The sequence below is a fragment of the Rhinolophus hipposideros genome (genome assembly GCF_964194185.1).
Source record: "Rhinolophus hipposideros genome assembly, chromosome: 13".
Lineage (NCBI taxonomy): Eukaryota > Metazoa > Chordata > Mammalia > Chiroptera > Rhinolophidae > Rhinolophus > Rhinolophus hipposideros.
In genome coordinates, this window is record NC_138059.1 from 8,151,493 (window position 1) to 8,176,329 (window position 24,837).

Here is a 24,837-nt window from a genome sequence, read left to right on the forward strand (position 1 = left end):
ACGCGCGGTGTCTCCCGTGATTACCCGCATCCGTGACTGTCAGGCCGGGGCGCGGGTGTGAGTGTGTGAGTGAGTGTGAGTGTGAGTGAGTGTGTGAGTGTGAGTGTGTGTGAGTGAGTGTGTGAGTGTGAGTGTGTGAGTGTGAGTGTGAGTGTCAGTGAGCCCGAGAGGGACAGGCGCGCTCCCCTTCCGGAGCAGTGGCCGTGGCGCGTTCATTTCCCCGAGCGCCGAATCCGGCGGGAGACGGTCCCCGCGGTCCCCGCCGTCCCCGCCCCCTCCGGGCCGTGCCGGCCTCGCCCCGCGACCCGCGGACGCCGTTGGTGGCGGGGCCGCCCGCGCCCCGTGTGGCCGCCGCAGTGCGCGTCCCGGGGCGCGGGAGGCGGTGACACGGTGGCCGCCTGACCCGGCCGCGCCGCCACGTGCCGCTCGGACCGCGCGCAGGGCTGGCGTCGGTGTGCTCCCCGCGCCTCGCGTGTCGCTGGGCCCCGCCGCCGTCCTGCTGCTTCCTCTTCGCGTGGCAGGCGGGTCACTTGATTGTGCCTTCCGGGAGCCTGGGAGCCTGTCAGCGCGACACTCCCGGGGGGTTGTCCGCGGCTCCAGGCTCGTCGGGCCCTGCGGGGTGTGCGGACTTCACTGCAAATCACTTTTGACTAATGGACCTCGAGAAAAATCCGCTGATCCTGTTAATTCCTGAATTGTGTTTAATAATAGACACAGAAACTTGGTGCCTCGCGCAGCTCGGTGATGGGGCTTCTTCGCCAGCCCGTTTGGAAAGGGTTGCAGTCATCTAACCCTGCTGGCCGGCATCCATGAAATGAGACGACAGCACTTTTTTTTTTTAACGTGACATTCTTAGTCCATAATATAATGAACGCCCAGGGAGGCTCCTAGTGCATCTCCCTGCGCAGGAGTGTGATACAATTGCGAGCAGTATTGATACGTTTTCTAACAGCCCTCGTGGGGAGCTAGGTGTTAAAAAGATACTTGGCTGCTTGTGCGTGTTAGGTTTGGGACGACCGCTCCAGCAGTGCGGTTCTTAAGTCATGGTCAAGATTTCATTGTCTTAGCAGAGCTCTTTTGCTAGATAATATATATTTTTTTAATTCCTTAAAACTTTAATAGTTAATGTCGCTGCTTCAGAGGAAACTCTTGCTTTGTAAAATGTAGGACATGTAATATGAATTGTAAATTATTTGATAATTGAATACAGGCTAGATTTTTCTCTCCTAAAAAGCTGGTTGATCAAAGGGAGACATGATTAATAAATTGATTCTAGTTGCCCCAGCAAAAATATAATTTCAGATGCTGAGTAAAGCTAAGTGAATGCAGTTTATTTCTGCTACATTTACAGGTGACGTTGAACATACTCAAACTTAAAATTCGTTTCTCCAAACTTTCTCCCCAAAATGAATTAAAAATTGTATGTTAGGTAGCATCGCTCTTGAGATTTGGCTCAGATTTGAAATGGCCGTTTCCCTTTACTTAGTAAGTAATTGAGTGGAGTCCAGAGGGAGGCTGCTTTGATTTTACTCCTCGTTTCCTTGGGGAAAACCCTGGACTGACACTTGTGCCAGCTTCCTTCACTCATTAAGTATTGATGCACTCAAACTGCTAGGACCTATAATTTGCTCTCTCACTGTTTAAGGAAAACAATTATAATATTTGGAAATATGCTATTGTTAGTGGAATGCCCACTATTATTTTTGGTCTCTCCTTTTCAGTTACTACCCCAGAGTTTAGCACAGTGCCTGTCTGTTACACAGTGGATACTTAGTAAATGTTTTGAGAAATTGAATGAATGGCAAGGTCAGCGTTTTTTTGACTAGAACATCATTTTGTAATTATGTGGCAAAAGTTTTGGAGGAAGTTGTTGCCCTCAGCTGCAGTTTTCTCAAGTTGCTTGTAGATTTTGAGGATTGTTTGATTATTTAAACTGCTTTGAGATCTTTGGGGAGAATGTACAATAGACTTGTCTTTTTGTGTTAAGCTCACTGAATGGATTTGTTCTTAGAATGGATATTTGATACATGTATCTTGTCAGCATTCATGAACAATAGTTAGGATAATTCCTTGTGCATTTAACGTTTCTAAAACTCATCATAAAAATTCTTGATTGTGTGAGCTCATCCTATGTTATGACCAGTTCATTAAATTAGGTTAGTTTTTCAAGGAATATTTTATATAGCAGAAATGGAAAGCATAATCCAATAATGTGACAATGGTTACTTAATATTTTAGTGGTGATACTGATGATCATGTTAATAGTCACTAATGTGGTTGTTATTACTTGCCTGGCAGTTTGTTCTAAGACATTTAATCTTTATAACAACCTTTTTTAGGTAGGTATTAATATTCCCATTTCACAGACTAGGAGACTGAGGTTAAACTAAAATGACACAGCTACTATGTAATAGAACTGCGTCTTGGCTCTTAATTATGCTGTAATAGTGAGCACCAACTACCGTGTTTCCACAAAAATGACCTAACCGGAAAATAAGCCCGAGCATGATTTTTCAGTATGACATCCCCTGAACAATAAGCCCTAATGCGTCTTCTGGAGCAAAACTTAATACGAGACTCGGTCTTATTTTCGGGGAAACACGGCCAAGTTCTTTATAGACATTGAGTTAGTTTTATGACAGCTCTGCAAAGTGTGGGTTAATTCCTAACTAGCATTAGGAAAAGAAGGCTCGGACAGCTTTGGTAACTTGCCCACGTGCACTCCCAAGTAGGATGAGGAAGGCTGGCACTTAAACCCAGGCTTCTATGACTTGGAGTCTTTACTAAAATTCTGTTTCAAAGTACTAATTTAAGGTCCTATATTTGATATTATATATTTAGAAGGCATACTTAAAACAGCACATCTCAAAATTTTTCAGCTGGCACGCAGGATGGATAATGCCCACTTGTTATCCAGGATTATAATTTCCTGTTCACTAGCTGTAGCTTCACCCCTCTCCCACTCAGGCAAGTATATTGGAATGCAAGTGAGTGACATTTGTAAAACTATTTAAACAAGGAAATCATTCTTAGAATTTTGATTCTTTAAATGTACACATTTCTTGTGGCACATTGTACATCCTGAAAGTGGTAACCTGGGTGAGAATGGCTGTTTTCAAAGACATTAGGTGATTTTGTTTAAATAGAAGACCTAATGCAAAGATATATTTTTGGAGCTGCTTAATTTATTTTGAAAATATAATGCATAGTGGTACTGTGGTATGCAACACTGTGAATCTTTCAGCCTTGTGCAGTTATTTTCTGTCATGCGAGTAAGCTCTACTTGATGTATTCTACTTGGTGCATTATATTTGGTATGCATTAAATCTAGACTAATGCAGACACTTCCACTGTGTCTAGACTACTTCTTGCAGTCAGAAATTGACATGTTCTCAGATAATTACACTGAATACTAATTTAGGTCAAAACAATTTTAGAAAACACTTGCTATGAAAACATTGTGACATATTCCCAGATATTATTATTTGGGGATTATCTGTGCCTTTTCTCTGTTATTAGGGAAGGTGCTGATTTAGATGAATTGAAGGTGCTGATTTACATGAAATCTGAGATTTACTGGGTCTTGAAGTAGACTTTGTAGTTGGTTGACTTGTACTCTGAGAGATTCTAGTCATTGTAAACTTTGAATATGTGTGTACAAAAAAAAATGCATTTAAGTCCTGATTTGCTTGTCCGGTAGTGGGAAGAGTCTCAGTTTATCTAGAAGATGGGAATAATAATGCCTCTGCTATGTGCCTCACAATTCTCTTGTGAAATTTTTATACTAATTTCAATTCAGTGTACTTGGGGAGGCAGAATATTATTTTATTAAAATGGCATTTTTAAGTTGAATGATCATTACAATTTTTTTGCTTTTGATCATCTTTCTTTGACACCTGGCATAATACTTGGTATATGATTGCCATTAATCATCCAAATAGTTATTGAGCACACAAGCAGGGTCATATAACGATGAATAAAATGTTAGTGGTCCCTCCTTACAGTAGAATCGAAGAAGATAAGAGAATAAGACAATGTGAAGTCAGTGCTTTGTGTTCCACAGGCACGTAATCTTATGAGTCGGGATAAAAGCCCATGTTGTAACGCCATCCAGACTAAGACCCGGGGAGTGGACCAGCAGTCGGGCAGGCAAAAGGGAGAACGCACTGGTGTGGGAGGAGGGAGAGGCAGAAGCCTGGAGATGGAGGAGGTCATGTGCATTTGAGAAACGGACGCTGGTTGTGTCTGGCAGTGTAGGACGGAAGGAGGCACGGGGAAGAGGTCACCCTAAGTCAGCTAACTGAGGCTGGCTGCTTGAGTCAGGTTAACAAGTTCAGGTCAGTTTGGACTGAACGCTGTGAGGAAACCATTCTAGGATTTTTAAGTGGGGAGAGTGAAACACTCAAGTTTGTCTTTTCTTTTTCTCTCCCTTCTTCCGCCTTCCCCCCGCGCCCCAGTCCGGTTCCAGCCGTTGTTTCTCAGTCTAGTGTGTAGGACCCAGCTCCCTGGCCCGTGCTGGTATTAGGAGCCTGTGCTCCCCCGTCCCCGGCTGAGGCAGTCGGTCGCCGGTCGTTGGTCGGCCGCTCCTGGCAGCACATGGTAGCCCACGGCGGCACACAACCCGCGGCAGCTCACGCCAACCTCCTGTGCACGGCAGCCCAGGGCCAGGGAGAGCCGTTGTCCAGGATCTTAGCTGTAGAGGGTGCAGCTCACTGGCCCATGTGGGAATCGAACCAGCAACCTCAGTGTTAGGAGCACAACGCTCCAACCACCTGAGCCACCGGGCCCGTCAAGGTCAAAAGATTGTTCTGGTGTGGCCGGATGGCTCAGTTGGTTAGAACGCCAGCTCTGAACAACAGGGTTGCCAGTTCGATTCCCACGTGGGCCACTGAGCTTTACCCTCCACAACTAGATTGAAGGACAGCTGCTTGGAGTTGATGGGCCCTGGAGAATCACTGTTCCCCAATAAAAAAAATTATTTGGAAAAAAAAAGATTGTTCTGACAGCTTTTGGAGACGGGAGTGAAGGTGAAGTAAGATGGAATACAGGTAGTCCAGGAATTGATGGTGATCAGGACTCAAGTATTGACAACGGAGGGATGATGTTAAATCTACAGGAGGTGGTGATTTACTGGGTGTGGGCGCCACTGAGCCGGTAGCTTTGCTTCCAGTGGCAGAGTAGGGGGCAAGTTTCCCCAAAGGGCTTGCTACTGCTCCTTCCTGTGCAGTTGACGTGTTGCTTGGGGCTAAGGCAAAGTCAGATACGTTCTCAAATATGCATTTTTAACTGGCGCTCCACATTATTGGTCCTTGAGTATGAGTTGCCCCACCTCAGAGGGGGAATATCACGCTGGAGACTCCTGAGGCCTCCGTGAGTGAGCCATTCCGTCTTCACAGGAGCCCAGTCGCAAGCTAACAGCTGCTTTATGAAAGGGGTGTGTCTGATACCGTGGCAGGGAGACAGAGTCCAGAACTCGCAGGGGCACCTCCCTTTGTCCGACGTGCCAGTCCGTGAAATCACGAATCACAGAGACTTGTAACCCAACATTGTAACCCAAAGCGCTGTGGGCCCCGGAGGTACTAGCACTTTCCTATGTGCAGCCCTTCCTGTTGGTGAGAATCCCCTGTGGCACTTACAAGATGAGGAAGTACAACCTTATAACGCGTCAATTCCTACTGTACGGCAGGACGGAGAGACAACAACAAGAGGACATTGAATTGGCCCAAAGAGCCCTGCCCACAAGTCACATTCATTTCCCTTTCCTCCTGTAAATCCTGCCCAAACCTTCGCTGAATCTGGGTGTCCCCTTCCTCCACGAGACCAGATAGGATGGTGCCTGTATCCAGGAGAGCCTTACACCTTTGAGTCTCTCTCTCAAGTTCCCTGGGCAGCTGCAGAGGGGTATGCACCACCTCCTGTCCCTCTTGGGGGTCAGGGAGACCTCAGCCCCATCCCTTGCCATTTTCCTTATCTATAAAGCAGAAGAGCTTGGAGGTGTAAGCAGGGAGGGATGGAGAGGGGGGCACAGAGGAAGAGAGCAACTCTGCACCAGTAAACCAGTCACTTTGGTCACTCCCTCGCAGTGCAGCCAAAAGAACTTCTAATACTTTCGGTCTGTGTAAAGCTCTGTACTGGCAGCAAGGTCGTCATTACGTACACAGTCTGTTGTAGCTTTGGGGACCCCTTGGCTGAGCAGCCACAGCCACGTTGCCTTTTCCCTGGAGACACAGGACTTGTTGTTTGGTGACACATCCTTCCTCTGCCAGCCCAGAGGGGAATGGACAGCCAGTTCACCCTTTGGGTGGCTGATGTCAGTCCCACTTCTCACTGCTCATTTTTTAAACATTAATTCAACTATCCATTAACAGGCAGGACAGTGGGGGATCTTTATTCCCACCTTCTCCCCACCCACCACTAGGAGAACTCTCTGATCCCAGGATGTCTTCTCCTTTTCCAGAACTCTGCCTTTGGGGGCCTTTATCTTCTCTTCTAGAAAGCCAGGGCTCTGTCAGCCTCCCATCCGTGGTGCCCAAACTGTCTAGAACCATGACGGTCTGAGGTCTTACCTTCCTTGCAAGCGAGTAAGTTACCTGCCTCATTTTCCGGGGTGTTGGGAGAAGGCACGAGACTCCTGCGGAAGAGACGAAGGACAGTTTATACTCAGAATGGCAGTAGCCAGACTAGCAACATTTGTGCTGGTTTCCGCATCCTTAGGTGACATGTGCGCACAGAGGGCTGTTATTGGAGAGAAGCCCTGAGTTTAGGGAACCCAAATCTTTTGTAGTGAACAGTGGTGAGCCTGCCCTTTGCTTTAGAAGACACGTTATATTATTTTACTGGACAGTAAGTGTGCCTGCCCTTTGCTCCAGAGGGAAACACTGCCTTATATTTCAAGACTGTTTGCTGCATAGGTAGATAGCCTTGAAAACAGTCCAGAGCAAAGGGCAGTCGGTACCTCTGCTTGCAACAGTTAGAAAACATAGACATATGGAGAATTGCTTCTTAGCATATGTAATTAATTACACCTCAGGAAAGCTGACTGAAAAACAGTGCCTGGCCGTAGTAAGAACACAATACGTATTACTACTGGTGTTCATTTCCTTGATCTATTTTTTGGGGGGCAGACCTATATGCAGTGACTTTGGTGGGATTTTGAGATTTAATTTTCTCCTCCAAGGCAGGTTGGTAACTAACATTTACTCAAGAAGAAATGACTAACATGTTCAGACATCTTGATTTGAACTGAAACATTTGTGGTCTTTTACAAATTTCAGGGTCATTAAATGAAAATTAAATATGAGAAAACCACCTTGGGTTGCAGTGTATGAGATTACTTTGCTTTTGTTTATATCCGTCTGCGTACAGTTCTCTACTTAAAATTCTGGCAGATTCTAGCAGTTAATTATGAACAACATTTTAAAGTGAAGTTTCTTTTCCTTTAGATCTTGGGACAATGTAGAGTTAGGGGAATAAGAGAGGTTAGGGTAGTAAGGTGGAAGGAGGTTTAAAAAAAATTGCAATTTTTCATGTTTATATTAAGGGGGGAGGGTAAGATTCCACTTTATCAATTAGCATCACCTAATTCCTCCCTTCCAGTTATTTTCTGTAAATAAGCATTTGAAAACTATTATTTTGAACATTTTACTTATTGAAGATTATTTGTTACATTTGAACTTGTTTTGACTTAAGTATTTAATGTGTTCTAGTATTACATAAATACATTTACCAAGTTGTTTTTAAAAGTACAGAGAAGTCAGCTTTATGTATTCTATTTGAATTACAGTGAACATGAATGTACAGACTTGGAAATGCAAAATAATCTTTTAGCTATAGTGGCACTAGTTCTGAGTTGCTTGCTAATGGGTAAAAGTGGGTTGATATCTGAGAATCAAGGGCTGAACCATTTTAGAAATAGTCTTTGATAATTGGGAGTTCCTGCATTAAAAACGTGAATATATTACACTACAGCTTTTCCTTTTTATTTATAGGACAGTATGTTGAAGCAATAGTCCAGCCTGGGGTTGGCAACTTTTTGCAATGGGTGTGCCAAAGTTCCATTATAGTATGTGTCATGGGGACAACTGGTCAGTGTTCTGTCTTTGATGTGTGTCACTGACCCCTCCTTAGTAGTCTATTAGCTTATTAAATATGTGTCTTTTAAGGACTTCATTTTAGCTGAGTTTCAGTGTTTTTTTTATAGTTTTTAAAAATAGTTTATATTGTTTTATTAAAACCGAATTTAATTTTTTAAGCCATTCTCAGTTTGCCTAGGTTGGGTAAGTAGATAGCTTATGCATTTAAGTAATTTAAAAAATATTTCAGCACTTCAGAATTTTTCCTTGTTGAAGTATACAAGCAGACGTTTTGTGAAATTCTTTCACTGCGTCAGGCCTCTCAGAGCCCTTCGAGGATCTTATTTGGGCCTCATAAGTAAGAGGTGAATTAACAGGTTTTTTTTAATGTGTAAGTAGTTTGCAGTATTATGGGAAACTGTCCTCAAGTCATAAAGTAGGGCTAAACAGATGCTCTAAGACAAGTTATTCCAGGCGATGTTTTCCCCTGGTAGCACGTTACATTGCACATCATCTTATTAACTAATTGAATATTAACCTAATTTTTATATGTACCTTTCCCTCATCCTCTGTAAAGTGGAAACTGTAAGTAACCCTTTCATGAGTTAGCTAACAGTACTGGAAAAAAAGACTGCCAGGAACTAACTATTCGTTACTTAAATAGTAGTCAGTAGATTGAAATATTTAACGTGTTCTGGTATTTCATAAATACATTTACCAAGTTGTTTTTAAAATTACAGAGAAGTCAACTTCATTTATTCCATTCATTTGGGTTAAAGTTCAGCTCCTTGCTGGATTTCTATCCAAAGAGAGTTCTGGAGCAGGCTTTGGAGAGTTCTGTCTTTTTTTAAATCCCTGGTATAAGAATGTACTGAACATGGACCAGTTTTGAAACATGTTCATTAACCCAGTAAGTTCCTTGTTCCCTGTCATACTTCATCCTCATTCCTACCCCAGGCACTTACCTGCCTTCTATCTCTATAGATTTTCCTCTTCTGGGTGTTTCTTATAAATGAAATCATGTGAGATATAGTATTTTTGTGTCTGACCTCCTTTACTTAATGTTTTTGAGGTTCCTTCTTATTGAGTGTATCAGTAATTTGTTCCTGTTTATCCCTGAGCAGTATGGATAGCAATTGTATGGATAACACCACATTTGGTTTATGCATTTACCATTGACGGACATTTGGATTGTTTCTGCTTTTTGGCTATTATGAATAGTGGTACTGTGAACATTTGCATGAAAGTATTTGTATGGCCTTAGGTTTTCATGTATTTTGGTTAGACACCTAGGAATGGAATTATTGGGTCACGTGATCAAGTTGTTTAATTTTTAAAGAAACTGCTTAACTGTTGTCCAGACTATACCATTTTACATGCCTCCAGCAGTGTATGAGGATTTTAGTTTCTCTAAATCCAACACTTGTCTTGTCCTTTTGGATTATAACCATTTTAGTGGGTGTGAAGTGCTGTATCATTGTGGTTTAAATTTGCGTTTCCCTAATGACTAATGATGTTGAACATCTTTTCAAGCCCCTTCCTTCCTTCCTTCTTTCCTCCCTCCCTCCCTCCCTTCCTTCCTTCCTTTGAAATGTCTGTCATATCTTTTGCCCATTTTTAATTGGGTTGTCTTTTTCTCGAGTTGTTTAGAGTTCTTTATATGTTCTGGGTCCAAGTCCTTTATCAGATACATGATTTGCAAATGTTTTCTCCCAGTCTGTGGGTTGTCTTTTTATTCTCTTAATGGTATATTTTGACGTGCAAGGATTTTGAGTTTTGGTGGAGTCCACGTTATCTTTTTTGTTTGTTTGTTTGGTAAGGATCATGATTTTGGTGCTGTGTTCAAGAAATGTTTGCCTAACTCAAGCTCATGAAATTATACTCCTACATTTTCTTCTATAAATTTTATAGTTTTAGCTCTTACATTTAGGTCTGTGATCCATTTTAAATAAGTTTTAGATACAGTGTGAGGTAAATTTTTAAGTTCATCTTTTTGTGTATGGATATCCAGTTGTCTCAGCACATTTGTTGAAAAGACCTTCCTTTTCCCCGTGGAATTGCCTCGGTAGCTTTGTTGATCAGCTGACCATAGATATACGGGTTTATTTCTGGGCTCTCATTTCTGTTTCATTGATCTACATGTCTATTCTCCTTGCCAGTACCACATGTCTTGATTACTGTAGCTTTTCATACCATATTTTAATAACGCAAATAGCATTCTTCTTGTAAAAATATATGCTCATATTTATAAAAAAATAAAACAATAGAGAAAAATAAAAGAAGAAATAAAGATCACCATTTCAGCAGTCACTATTTTGGTGAGCATCTCCCCAGGCGTCTGTGCCCTTCCATGCGTGTTGTACGCGGGCACACATGCCCTCCACAGTGTACATAAAGACACATCAGAGTTTGCCCACACTCATTGTTCTGGTGTACTTTCTGAGTGAATACGCTTATTGTCAGCTTTAAGAGAGGACTGATTATTTTCTTTCTTCAGGCACTTCTGTAATCCTATGAGTTTTAACTGACATAAACTTCTGAGAAGAGCTAAATTCTTTGGGCTAAGAACGATGAATGCTTTTTTATTGGTAGCATGTTAAATGGAATTCTCACTTCATCTGCTGAAAGATGACTGTAAAGCAAATTTTTAAATGTGTGCTTTGTGAATGGATGGTAAAATTATGTGTGAAACTTTAACAAAATAATCCCTAATCCATTTTTAAACATTTGAAGTTTCCATAAATATGCTCTTGAGTATTAGATTAATTTTTTTGGCAGTTGTGATAATGAGTGTGGAGCCAGTAAATACATCTGTGTGGTGATGGAGTTTTATTTGCAGTCATATTCCCTACTCGATCTTGGTTTTATCATAACTTTGCTCTTTGTGAATTCAACCTTGTGACCCTGATGATGGGGATTCCTGAGCTAATTTCAGTAACGTTCATGAAACGATGGCCAAACCCTGAAACACCTCTGAGTGGAGGTCAAGTCCCAGAAATTCCTGACATTCACATTTTTCTTGTAGTATGATTTTGTATGATGCATACATGGTTTAAAATCACATTTAGAGGTGTAAACAGCTATAGGAGACTGTGCAGTTTATACTTAATTTTAAGATTAGAATTTCATCTCTGGCAGTGGGGAGCCATTACAGGTTTTGAGTTTGGGGAGTGATATGAGTCAAGTTTCAGACAGCCACCCTCATCTTGGAAATTTGGTGTTTGCAAAAGGCATGCTTAAACTGTGTAGGAAGCTGGATTGCTTAGTGAAATGATATGAAGGAGATTGTTTGTACGAGATTTTAAAAAGTTAAAATGTGAAATAAATTTTCAGATGACGAATGGATTCTTTTACAGAAAGCAAAGCAGTACACCACAGTGATAATGATAGATAACTGTGTGGTGGGATTATGGATTTTTCTTCCTGCTCTTTGTGGAAAGTTTAGGAAAATCTTAAATATATTATGCAATAAGATGTTAAAATGGAACTCTTTTATTCTGAATTTGGCCCTAAGTCAGTAGATGCACATTTCTAAAGTGAGTTGTAAGAACACCATGGTGGTCTTGCAGAAGAAAGAGCCAGAAAATGGATCTTGTGACTTCTCACACCTACTCCATCTGTTCGTTTAAAAAGATTCAGGAAGTTGGAAATTAGAAGAGTTTTTGCACTGAGTTGTTGGAAATTGGGAAAAAGTTTTTGAACCAAGATGTTGGTGTACTAGGAGTTTCCCCAATCCCCTAATCTCTGTGTCCTGCACCCCCCCCCCCCCCCATTTTGGAGTACTATCCTCCAAGTACAGCTGCTTTATGGTAACCTTGGAGAGCTTAATATGGAACTCATGCATTTTGGGGGACACAGTAAATGGATGCCTATCTCATGCCTGGGTGAAAGAGGGACTGTCTGCTCTGGCTAACAGCAAAGTGAGGTTACCATGCAGGTGGACTGTCCATCCTCCTGGAATTCTTGGGGGCAAGGGTGCATGGTTCCCACAAACCGGATGTGCGCCACTAGTGAGTGAAAGCACGAGGATCAGTCAGGGTGGTGTGGTGCGGAGGGGCAGGAATTAATGCCTGGATTCCCAGAGGAGGTGCATTGTTCTGCAGGGAGAGGTCTCCAGGGCTGGAGTGGTGAGAGCGTCCACAGAATCCCTGAACGCGTTCTCTGACAGATCAGCTTTAAACGCTGAGCCAGGAGAGCGTCCATGCCCTCTAGTGACAGTAATTGCCCCACCCAGGGTTTAAGATGCCATGGAGACGGGTGAAGCCTTGTGGTCTTGTGCCACTAGGGCGAGCCTGCTGCAGGCAGAGCTGGGACAGCGGGAGAAGCGGTAACCTTGAATGAAAACGTTTGACAGTTATGTAAACCAGATCTCTCAATTTCTAAACTCGGGTTGTTTTGGTATCTTGAAAATGACCAGTCATAGGCTTGCCTGAAGAAAAGTTCAGGGACTTGAGGTGGACGAAAGTTGCTTTACTGTTACAGCCACAGGTTCTGCTTATGGTTACAACGAGTTTTCTAATAAAAATGTGAATGAAAGTGAATTTTTATAAGAATGTGTCCATCAAGGCATTTTGTCATGAAAAAAATGTCATCAGTGTTGGGACCAGGCAGCTAGATCTGTGCTGAGTCAGATCAACCCTTTTTAGCACTGGCAAGAGGTAAGGAAACCAAGTTTTGAGGTTTATTTTCCTCATTTTTATAAATACAGGGCTTTATAAGCCCTACCTTTTATCAATAGGGTGTCATCACCTGTTTTGTAGTATTTTATGAAAAAATATTGTGGTCTGTGGCAAAATGCGTGATACACAGTAGGTATTCACAAATATTAATAACCTTCTCTCCTTCACAAAGTGTCTCCTTAGTTTTAAATGAGTCGTTACTCTCAGCATGTGTTTTGCTTCTGCTAGACACAGTCCTCAAAAATACCAAGTGGGTTAGCGGATGAAGGGTGACTGCAGGGTGTGTCAAGGCTGTAAGACATGGGAGGTTTTAGTACAGCTGAAAATTGCACTTTTGATTTGAAATGTGAAAGATTTTCAGAAAGACTAAAAAGTGGTTCTACTTACGTATTGGTTTTTAGTGAGGAAGCGTACGAACTACGGAGCTAAAGAAAAGGGAGGTCTGGGAGGGTAATGTTTTTGTGACTGTTCTTGGAGCAATTTGGAAGGTATGAAACAAAAAGGAGACATCTTATTGCAGAGAAAACACCTTGTAAGAACTGTTTTTGACTGATCCATTTTAAAATGGTGTTGGTATTTTGTCATCTTTTCTTTCTGCATGTTCTCTTATACTTTATCAATGTTCAAATTTTATACTTTTAAACTTAAAATTTTATTTTTCATGAATAGGCACCTCTTAATGTATCACAAAGCTGGTATATATCGTCTTTAATGTCATCGTATTTTTATTGTTTATAGTATACCTCAGAGTTACATTTGTAGCATAGTTAAGTTTTGCTTATTTGTAGGAGTGGGTTTAAATTAGGAGGGAAGTTGTCGTTGGCTTTCGATTTGAGTCCAGAATATTCTTCATCATTCATTCGAGGGTCTATGGTTGCAAGTTGTAGAAACTGACAGAGTAATTTGGATGTAAAAGGAATTTTTGGGGAATGATGGCAGGTAGCTCACACAGTTGGTAGAATCCATGTTCAAAATGAGCAATTAAAAGAGGGTGAACGTCAGGAAAATACTGCTTAGATTATGTTGCGGTAACAGTCTGGCGGGGGCACTGTGACACTGGTCTCTTGTTGCTGTCACTGTGAATGATTTCTCAAGTATCCCTGGTCTTTGGACCATTCTCTCAAGATAGGAAGTTGTGGGGGTGAAGGTGCAGTATTTGTGGGCTGACCTTTCCTGACCTCCACGCTTGTGCTCCATTGACTCTCCAGGTTGTCATTTGGAGGCCTTCAGCCTGGCAAATGGAACGTGGCCAAAACTGAACTACTGTTTTGTAACCCGGTACCTGCTGCTTCCCATCCAGGCGGGTTGTCTTAGAAGTTGTTCCACAATTTGGATTTGTCTGTCTCATGTCTTATTATAAATAGAACCAGGTTAAACATATTATCCTATGTAAGTATTGTAAATATTGTTTCACATCAGGAGACACATGATATCTGTTAATTTTTTGGTGATACTAAGTGGGAATCCCTCAATTAGGGTGGTGTCTGCTAGTTCTGTCCATTGTAAAGGGACATTTCTCCCCTCCCTTTACCTCTCCTTCCCGCCCCCTTTTTCACTCGCCAATCTGGTGAGGATCCACATCCTGGTTCATAGATGGCTGCCTTGTAGGTGTGTCCTCATGTGGTAGATGGACTAGGGAGCTCTCAGGGAATCCTTTAATAAGGGCACTAATCCCATTCATGAGTGCTCTGCCCGCATAATCTAATCACCCCAAAGGCCCACCTGGTATCATCATCTTGGTGATCGGTTTTCAATATTGTAATGGGGGATGGGTGGGGCACAGACATTTAGTCTATTTTAATTACATTTTCTCTTTTAATTAGTAAAAAATCTGTAGTATGTTACTTTAGGACCTTGTAAATATATGGTTCCCCCAAACTGGTCACCTAGTAGTTTAGCACAGGAGAGAGTAGACACTAATAATAACAATAGCTGTTAATGTGTTTCTGAATAATATCTGTCAATCGTTATTAAGAAGTTAAGGAACGAAAAACTCCAATGTCAGTTTCTAATACAGTAAAGATAAGTAAAAGATTCATTATCATAAAGCTCAAATCTTGAATAGTAGCTGATTTAATGAACATTAATCATTCCCTAATTTGGCATTTAAAGGTAATAATTGATGGCTATTTTGTATAATTGTATGGCCAATTGTATGTTCAACTTTTTAAAATAAGACTAGTAACGTCTGTACAAGAGGGTACATTAGGAAGGAGGCTGGATGTACTGGCTAAAAGAAGTATTGATGATCTGTTAGCTTCAGTGATCAGTGCTTTCCCCTTGTGTGTCATTTAGTATAGACCAGGGGTGTCCAAACTGCGGCCCGCGGGCCAACTGCGGCCCGCAATCCATTTTTTATTGGCCCGCAGCAAAAATATATTTAGTTTACTTAAATAAACCAGGTGAGGCAATACGTACTTCACCTGGAGTGAGTGGCCAGGCTGTTTGTGTATTTTACCGCATGTGGCCCTTGGTGAAAAACGTTGAAAAAAGTTTGGACACCCTGGTATAGACTATCAACAGTTTTTTTCCATATTCATAGTTTCAGTATGTACAGAGTTGTTTTTTTTTTTTTCCCCTTTCTATTTTTACTGGCAACTTTTAAAATGTTTTCCTCTTAATTCAAGGAAGCCAGGTCTATTTCCAACTGCCGGAAAATGTATCATGTTAGTATGATATCTGTTGTTCTAGATAGAATGAATTCCTAGAGAGTAAATTAAAACAGAAGCTATACAGTGAAAGCTAGAATGTATAGATACTCTTACATTTGGTAGAAATTAAGTGAAAAGAGGGAAAGTACAAGATGTACAGATTTCTGTAAGGTTTTAGTGAAAGAGCAGAGCAATAAATGGTAAAACAACAAGGATGTTATGAGTTAAAGTTTTCAGAATTAATTTTATCTACTTACGTATTATATTGAAAATTTATTTTAAAATCATATTGTCTATTTTTTCCCAGTCTAAAATATCGATAAAAATTACTGATGATGTGAAACTATTCGTAACCCAATCAAAGTATTTCAGCGATGCATTCATTCAGTTTGTGTGTATCTGTTAAAAATCATTTGAACTAAGATGTTTAAGGCTGTGAAATAAAGGTTGCATACTAATTTCTTCTCTATATAGCTTGAAGATGTTTCATTTGATTTGCTTCCTATTCTTGTGTTTTTACTGTTTTGAGAATAAAACTCTCAAAAACACTCTTTTGAGTCTGTAGTACAAAATAGTATGTGTGCATGTTGACAGTGATTTCAGAAAATTCCTTCTTACTACGTAAAAAGGCAGCATGAGGCAATATATATATATACACCAACATTTGGAAATACTAAATGTTTTCACTAAATCATCTCTGCAAAACCTCTAAATGTTAGGAAAAACAAAGTTCCACTAAAGAATTACTAACTCTTTTGAGAAATTAATTTATATGATGTGATGCTTTCATGGTTGTGTGAATCGATGTTTTTCCTGCTGAACCATTAGATAACATCTGGCTACTAGTGGACATTTCATTCTTAGGAAAAGCCTGTAAGACATGTAAGGTAGTTTTAATAAGAGGGGAAGTTTTAATACCGTGTTTCCCCGAAAATAAGACCTAGCTGGACCATCAGCTCTCATGGATTTTTCTTTATTTATTTTAACATAAGACCGGGTCTTATGATATGATATGGTATGGTATAATATAATATACTATATCATATAATACCTGGTATAATATAATATAAAATAATATAATACCGGGTCTTATATTATTTATAACTTATATTAAGGTCCGGCGGGGTCTTATTTTCGGGGAAACACTGTAGACACAGAAAATAGCCATTTCATCCCAGGATATGTAGCATGTTGGACTGTGTTTTAAATATAAAGCTTTAACACACAAATATACACTCTTTGATCATTAAAGAATAATTTTTAGAATCATACGTGTTCTTTTTTGGAAGTGTTTCCCCTCCTTTGGTTTGTACATTCAGGCTTGAAGAGTCAAAATCTGAAATTATCTAAACTCCAATACATAGAAATTAAGGAAGGGAAAACAGATTTAAGTTCAAACGTGTATAACAAATGGGATACTTCTTGAAAAAATTAGCTTGGTTTTGCATTTAGTGGGACTGAAAAATCCTATCCGTCTTCTGTGGGATTCTTGGTGTTGCCTCAGTCTCAGTTGAACAGTCTTTTCTCTGAAGGGCTTTTGTGTTCATCTGTTACTTACCCCTTGTTAACAATCAGATGGATAGCATTTAAAATACCTCTCAGGGTGCTTGCTTCGGCAGCACGTAGATTAAAATTGGAACCATATAGAGAAGATTAGCATGGCCCTTGGCAAGGACGACACGCCAATTCATGAGGTGTTCCATATTCTTGGGTTATCACTTTGTGAGGGGTGTAAATGTCTGTTACATTATTTTGTACTCCTGAAACTAATAAAATACCTCTTAGAAGGAGAGAATATTCTCCTTTTCCAGGTTAGCCTGTATGTTCATAAAAATCCTTAAAAAATTGTTTTACTTAATTTAAAGCATATGAAAAACGTCTTGGAAGTTGTTAGTGGTGATGGTGGTGTTTTAAACATGACAAAGCAAACTCAGCCGTCATCACTTCTAGCTTTCTCTGACTCTGTCCTCTAGCTGTAATTCAATTACTCCCTCATCTGTTTTCCCGTAGCAGTTTATCCACAGAAGCCAGTAGAGCATTTTACTTAATTGCTCCGTCTTATGATTTCTTCACATGTCATCATCGCAGACTTTGAGTTCGGGAGGGCAGGGCTCGCCTCACCCAGCATTTCATACCCTGCCTGGCCTATAAAATCTGCCCTGTTGGATGTTCTCTACTAATCTTTGTTGCATTGCTTTCAGGAAGCCTTTCAGAACATTTAAAATTACGTGACAAAGCATTTTTTATAGTCATTTACAAATCTATCACTTGGTTGCTACCAAGACAGAGATACCTGTGCGGTAATATCACATATCAGATAGACAGTAACTCTCCCACGTGGTTATCTGTGCTTGTAATTTTGTCAGCCTGGAAAAACCATTATCTGTAACACCCTGGTGATTGTTCGAGTATTTTATTTAAAGTCCATTTTATTTTTAACAGGATAAATTAACACATTTTTCTGAATTTTATCAGTTATCTATCTGTATATTGATCTCTCCTTATCGCTCATTTCCCTAAACATATCCTTTTATCGGAATAACCAGTCTTTGGGGCCATGCCTCCAAACAGGATAAAAATCGTCTCATTTCCTTGTATCAAGCACTGCTGGTGACACAGTAAAGATTTGAATCATTGTCAACACACAGAAAGTCCGTAACACTGTGCTGCAGAAGCTGTTGGCGTTCTTAGAACCACAGGGGTGGTAGTAACAGCTCTTACGCAAAGGGGGTGTTGTTGGCCTAATGTGACAGGTGAGACCTGGAAGGTCTGCACAATGTATGGAATAGGGGCCCCTCGTTCTTTTGAGTCACTCGGTCTTATGAGTTGGTATTTCTGTCTACAGATGAAGAAATTGAAGCTTTGAGGGACTTAGGATTCTTGCTCAACGTTAAAAAGCTAATGTGCTCTTTCTGTCAAATTACATGTGGATCCCTATTTTCCTAGGAAGATGATTAAATATTTGTTTTTGTCATAGAACTCTCTGGAATTATAACAGGAGGCATGGGGCTGCTCTTTGAAACGGACAGGCCACATGTGAGTGAGGTCTGTGATCCTGGTGTCAGGACATGCGGCCCTGGTTTATGTTATGTGGAAGCAACACGAATTACCTTCCAGATCAGCCAGATTTCGCCAACTATTTCTCCAACTTTAATGATATGTTAAGGATTAAGAAATTTTAAGAGTGGGGTGTGTGCGTTTGATTTTATTAGTGGGTCCTAGTTTTCCTTTGCATGTGTTGATCTAGTATATGAAGTAAGGTTTCTTTAAAAAATTGCATAGGTGACTCAAAATAAAGCCATCTGCATTTTGAATTTTGTGATACGCAACTCAGACCCAGAAGTTTGCGAACATGTTGCAGTTAAATACATGCTTTTGTAGAACATTATCTCAATTTTTGGCACTTTAGTATTTTGCTACTGAACACTTGCCTATGTTATGTATTTCCAGCAATAGGAAAAAGTAGCTATGGCAAATTAAGGTGTGAATTTAGCTTTGGGACTTTGCATTTTCCAGCGATGGACTGGTCCGTGTTTCTGTTACTAGCAAGCGACATTTTCAGAGGTACTCTGCATTGCCACAATTGTAGATGGACATTGTATTCTTTGCTTTCAAAAGAGACCACTTTCCTATTGTTTATATAGGTTAGATCTATTGACATTTATGAATTTTTTACACAGATTAGATCTATTATTATTTACTGTGAAGTAACAGTAAACAGTCATCTGCTTTCTTCCTTGTGTTGTTTACAGCAGGAGTGAGCATCGTTTCCATGCCTTGGCCAATTGTCGTACTTCTGTCTCAATTTGGATGTTTCCAACATTTTGTCCATTACATTCTCGATGTCATGAGATATATCCAAGATTCCTTTAATGTGACTTTTTGCTTGTGTGTTTTGCTGGTGTCTGGGACATCTTCACCCGTTTCATCGTAACCGCTTTCCTCATTCGTGTTGCGCTTCACAAAGCTTCCTTGACTGTACCTTTCGTCTCCCGAGGGGCCGCAGTGGCAGCCTTCTCACAGGCAGCCATTTCGTGGGGTGTAACTGCATTTATGGTCCATTAGAATTTGACTTCCAGTGGTACCACTTTTGTTTCTTTATTGCTCTTTTACCTTTGTTGGCAATTCCCTGTTTGGTGATCCATTGTTGTGAAATATCACGTGGGTTTGTCCCTGGGAGACACGGTGCTAACACAGCCACACACTTTGCAGCACGTAAGAAGTGTCGTGGCCGATCGATCCCTGGCAGACTTCTTCACAAAGTAGCCATGTGATTAGTCACTGGTAGTGATGTGAAAGATTAGACAAAACTGTAAAGCTATAAAGCCTCCTGTACTGTCAGTGTCTTCATTTCTCATTACGTTTTAATGAGACAACTAGACATTTTAGGAAAAAAACGTATTCGTGGGTGTGGTTTAGGCAATAATGACAGTTACGTTTCCAAGAGCTGATGATGATCGTCTGAATAGAGCTCTTGCCTCAGGCTGTCCAGTTATGTTGCCGTTTATTTTTTAAGGAATCCTTTTTAATTTTATAGAAGATAGTGGGGAAGTAGTAGTCATTCTACAGTTACATTTACGGAAAGGACTATTGTAACCATTATTACCTGAACAGAATGTTTTCCTGAGAAATACTTCTCCCCCCACTGCTCACCTTCCCTGCCTTCATTTCCCCTCCATCCCCCCACTCCCCTTTCTCAGGACTGTAGGTAAGGTACTTAACCCTTTAAAGCCTGTTTCCTTATCAAGGAAAAGAGGCTCATCATTTTATCTCCCTAGATTGTTAGGCTTCAGGGAAATCATGCAAAGTGCTCACTTAGCACAGGCTCTCAAACCCAGTAAGTCCTGTGAAATGGCAGCCAAGTAGACAGAGGGATATTTTAAAAACACCGTGTCTGGCTTTATCATATGCATTTATATATTGAGTGTCTGATCCAGGAAATTCAAACACGACAGTGGTCCTCTTACAAATAATTAAGGCCTTGGTGAAAAAAAATGAGAAAGGACTAGTTTTACTATGCTGGAGAAAAAACTAGTTAACCTCATTAGTAGTTCAATAAAAAATGTTAAAGAAGGCACTGTGTGTGTATGTGCGTGTGTGTGTGCGCGCGCGCATGTGCGTGCGCGGATGCTTTTTAAACAGTGAAGTTCATGTCCAGGATGCTTTGATATTGGCCCACGCACAGTTTTGCTGATGGTGTAAATGGGAACATATCTTTGGAAGGCAGTTTGGCATTAGGTATCCAGACCCCTATGTCGACTAAAGTATTTTGTTGTTTCATCGAGGGTTCGTGTTGGTCACAACGAGAATAACAATGTGAGGCAGGGCGCTCACATTGGCCTCTGTACGAGTGAGCCGCTTCTGTGGGTATGTCACAGTGTGGGCATGTTGTGTCCGAGATCGGGGTGGCTTTTAGGGGTCAGGGCCTGTGGCCGTGTCTGGGGCGGCGCTGCTTGGTGGATAAACCCACCCGGCACCTTCCACACGTCATGGCCTCACTGGTACGTCCAGCTGTTCTGTCCAGGCCAGGACAATGTCAGAATAGAGAAACGTGTATATTACTGTAATTTTAATATTAAATGTTCAACAAACTGGCATTTCCACTAATTTTCACATAATCTTGGAGATGAACTGATGTTTAGATACTTTAAATAAGGAGAAATCTACATTTTACAAATAACAAAACAGATGCTCAAAGAACTTAATAATTAAGTAGAAACTTAACCCAGGTCTCATTCCAGAACAGCGTTCTAAACCACTTTGCTTATGTTATATTACATTGCTTTTTATTTAGGGAATATCAATTTTTCTCATATATATTGACTGTTTTGTTTTAGAAATTATCAAGATAAGCTTTTCCTCTTGATGTGATTTTATTTATATTTCCATGAACTATTAAAACATTTTGGATTTCCTGTATTTTTAATTTTTGTATGATTGGTCCTAGTATCTTTCCATTTTAAATTTAATATAGTACTTCAAATTACTCCTCTAAAGATAAGTAAAGTGTTGTTTTCTATATTTACGACTGATTTATTTTGAGAAATTCTAACCCATCTGGAATGAATAGGCTGAGAAGGTTGTATTTCAATTTTCTTTGGGATTATTTCAGTACCGTTTATTTATGTTAAGTAAACTTTTCTTCGTTGCCCTGTGATGATTACTTTATACATTCCTCACGTGGAATATGCTCTTTGAACCTTCTTCCCTTTTTTACTTCTTGAAATCCTGTTTATTTTTCCAAATCAAAGTTACCGGAGCTTCATAAAATCTTTCCTAATACCTGCTTTCCATGCTTAATTGCCACAGCACTGTCTGGGGAGATATTTCTCTTGATACGTCATTTTTACCTTAAAAATTTTTTTACAGTAAGAGTAGCTGCTTTTAGAGAGCACAGTCCTTTTCATCATTGAGTCTCCTAGGGTACCTATTTGGGTATTGTATACATAATAGACTTTCTGATAATATTTAGTATTATATTTTTACACATCTATGCATTTGGACCTATTGTGATTTCTCTGCTCTCTTCTCCTGACTACATGTATGTAACAGTTCCACACAATTTTAATTATCAATGAGTAGGACTGATCCTTCTCATCTGTTCTGTTTTTCAAAATATTTTTGTAGAGTTGCATGTTTCTTTTTTTCTCAGATGGATATAGAATAACCTTTTCAAGGTCTTAAATTAAAACGTAGATACTATGTTTGTTGGAATTATATAATAATGCACTTTTATAATGTTGTTTGATCTGGAAACATGTCAATAAGCCCTTTACTTCAAGTGCTCTTTTCAGTTTCTAAGATGGCTTTTAAGATTGCTTTGTGTATGTCAAGGGGAACTTAAACAAATTGCATTCCATTAGATTTTATCAGGTACCCAAATGAAGAAGGAATGCAATCTAGGTAGCATAACCAGTTAGACTTGCTACCATCATTTGAAGTACTACTGCAAAGCTGTCCGTGTGATTGACAGAATGCTCTAAAGTCCTAACTCTTATGTTTCATGTTTTGCTGGAGGCAAATAAATTTTAACACTTAATGTGAAGAACTTCTAGGTTTGTGGATATCTGATTTATATATTATTTAATAATCACTATTTATGACCTGACATTTGATTTCTAGGGGTAAAAACAATTATAAATATTTTATTAACCTTGATTTATGAAGAATTTGGGTAAATTGAATTTCCTCCATGGTTTTATGCAAGTGGCACTGGTTTTTCTCCTGTGGTTTATGAAAGTATGAAAGTGGCCAGCCAAGCCACTTGTTTTGTTTATTTTTGGGTGGCTGCAGTCGGCCTTTGGGAAGGAAGTTTTTCTTTGGCAGAAAAAGCAAAAAAGTGTTTATTCCATTTGTAATAACATTGATCCAAGAGGAGCTTTTGAGGAAATACAGAGTGGTTAGGTTTTGAACGTAAGTGGCTCCTATTTATCTCCTGATAGAGAAAAGGAAAAGATTAGGATTAATAATATATAAAGTATAGACAATACAAAGTTCTAGAGCGGAAGTTACAAACTGGTGGTTCATCGATGAAATATAACCCTCAGACTGTTTCTTTTGGCCTATTGAGTGTTTCTAAACGTATTTAATTAGTAGATAACATGTAAAAATTGTTTTACACGAATATCCAGCACTGGATCCCCTGCGTTTTTATTTAGCATGGCATGCTGATAGCACCCTTTAGATTAAGCATGCACATTTGTGTGCCCTAGTCTGCACTTCTAACTTGGCTCCAGCCAAGCCCCCTGTACTTTTAACTTTGCAACCCCCATTCTGGGGGTTCTTGAACACAGAAGTAATAGTGGGTCTAATACTAATGCAGCTGAACCCTCAACTTGGAGTTAACAGGAGACGGAACAGTCGGCATGACGATTTTAGGTAACGAGTTTGTGCGGAATAGGGGGTGTGTGAGAAAGTAGTTGCAGAGGAGTCCAGGGTTTTTACCTGAGCAACTGGAAGGACAGAGGTGCCGTCCACCGAGATGGGGTGGCCTGCAGACAGAGGAGGTTTGAGGGGAAAAGATGAGTTCAGTTTCAGATGTGTTAAGTTTGAGGTATCAGAAATCTTAGTGGAGATACTGAGGAGGCAGTGGTATGCGAGTGTGGAGTTGGAGAGAAATGTCAGGCTGAATACATGACATTTGAGACGTACAGAGGACACACAAAGCCCTGAGATGAAATGAGACCGAGGGCGGAGGCCCCAGGACTGAGCCCGAGGCATGGCAGCAGTTGGGGTTTGGTGGAGGAGGTTAGGTGGAGCAGCCTTGCAGATGGAGATAGGGTGCAGGCAAAGGAGTCTGGTGTCCTCAAGGACGAGTGTCTTGACCTGGTTTCACCTCCGAAGCAGAGCCTGAGACAGGGCCTTTCTTTCTAGGCAGATAATTTATTTGGGGACCTGTCAACAGGAAACAAGTTGGAGAACTGGAGCAAGTGAAACGGGAAGGAAGGAAAGTCAATCCAAGGGTCACTACTGACCCAGTGCCTTCTGCGCGCAAGTAGGGCTCGGTCTTGAGAAAGCCCTCTGAGAAGGCATGAAGAATATGACTCTGGGTGGGAAGAGGGGATAGTTACCTCCCAGATCCCAGCTGGCATTGGCCAGGGGGTACCCACTGGGTGTTTCAGCCTTTGGAAGACAGTGTGCGTGTCCGGTCCCTTACCATCGAGGAAGGCAGTGAATGCCCCATCCCCTCGAGGTGTTACCAGGCGCTGTGACCCATGGGGGTTGTGCACTGGTTAAATCCAGGACTTCTTTATTCTAGAATAAATAATTAGGGAAAAAATGATCATATGAAAGTGATTAGTCACGTTGGTCATACGCATGTGTTGTGAACTAAACTATTAATACTTTGTTACAGTGGCTGTGATTGCTGTTAATTGCAAAGTTAAAACAAACTCATTTTGATGATTTAATTTTACCTAAAATTGTTTTAGGCTTTGAAATAGTAAAACCATTCCTAGAAAGGACTTTGTGGTTCACTTGAGTTTTGCACAAGTGCCTCTGGCAAAAAAGGTTATAGTCACGGACTATAAGGGTCTTGGTACCTGTAGCAAAATTGACTTTTAATAGTACATTGAAACTGAATGAACGTAGACTGTGATAAGAGTATGGAGATATGCCTCTTGATAATTTTAGGCTCCTGTTACAAGAATAAGGAATTGGTAATTTTTTCCCTTGTTACTTCTGCTTCACAAGCTGTAATGAGAACTGTGTACTTTTCTTGGTACACCTGTTATTAGTCTTTGAGGGTCTTGAGGGTGACAACTAGGGTGTCTTATCACCTATGGGTGTTTTCCGGGGTGTAACATAATGTCTCACTCTTAGTCCGTCCTCTGTAAGTGGTGTTGAGGTACTCCAAGGACACACACACACATACACACACACACACACACACACACACACACACACACACACAGCATATACATGTGACAGCATCCA

At 40.6% G+C, this 24,837-nt stretch overlaps 1 protein-coding gene across 19 annotated transcripts in view; it reads left to right on the forward strand.

Moving 5' to 3' along the window:
• Positions 1–24,837, forward strand: part of CYRIB (CYFIP related Rac1 interactor B) — a 129,229-nt gene that overhangs the window by 57,514 nt on the left and 46,878 nt on the right. Inside the window, exon 3 of one of the 19 annotated variants that reach the window (XM_081070167.1) lies at positions 6,458–6,581. The exons of 17 other annotated variants lie outside the window; for them this stretch is intronic. The gene's annotated coding sequence lies outside the window, so the exon portion shown is untranslated. Of the gene's footprint in view, positions 1–6,457; positions 6,582–24,837 lie in introns of those variants that run through there. One more of the 19 variants, XM_081070177.1, reaches the window with a different exon arrangement.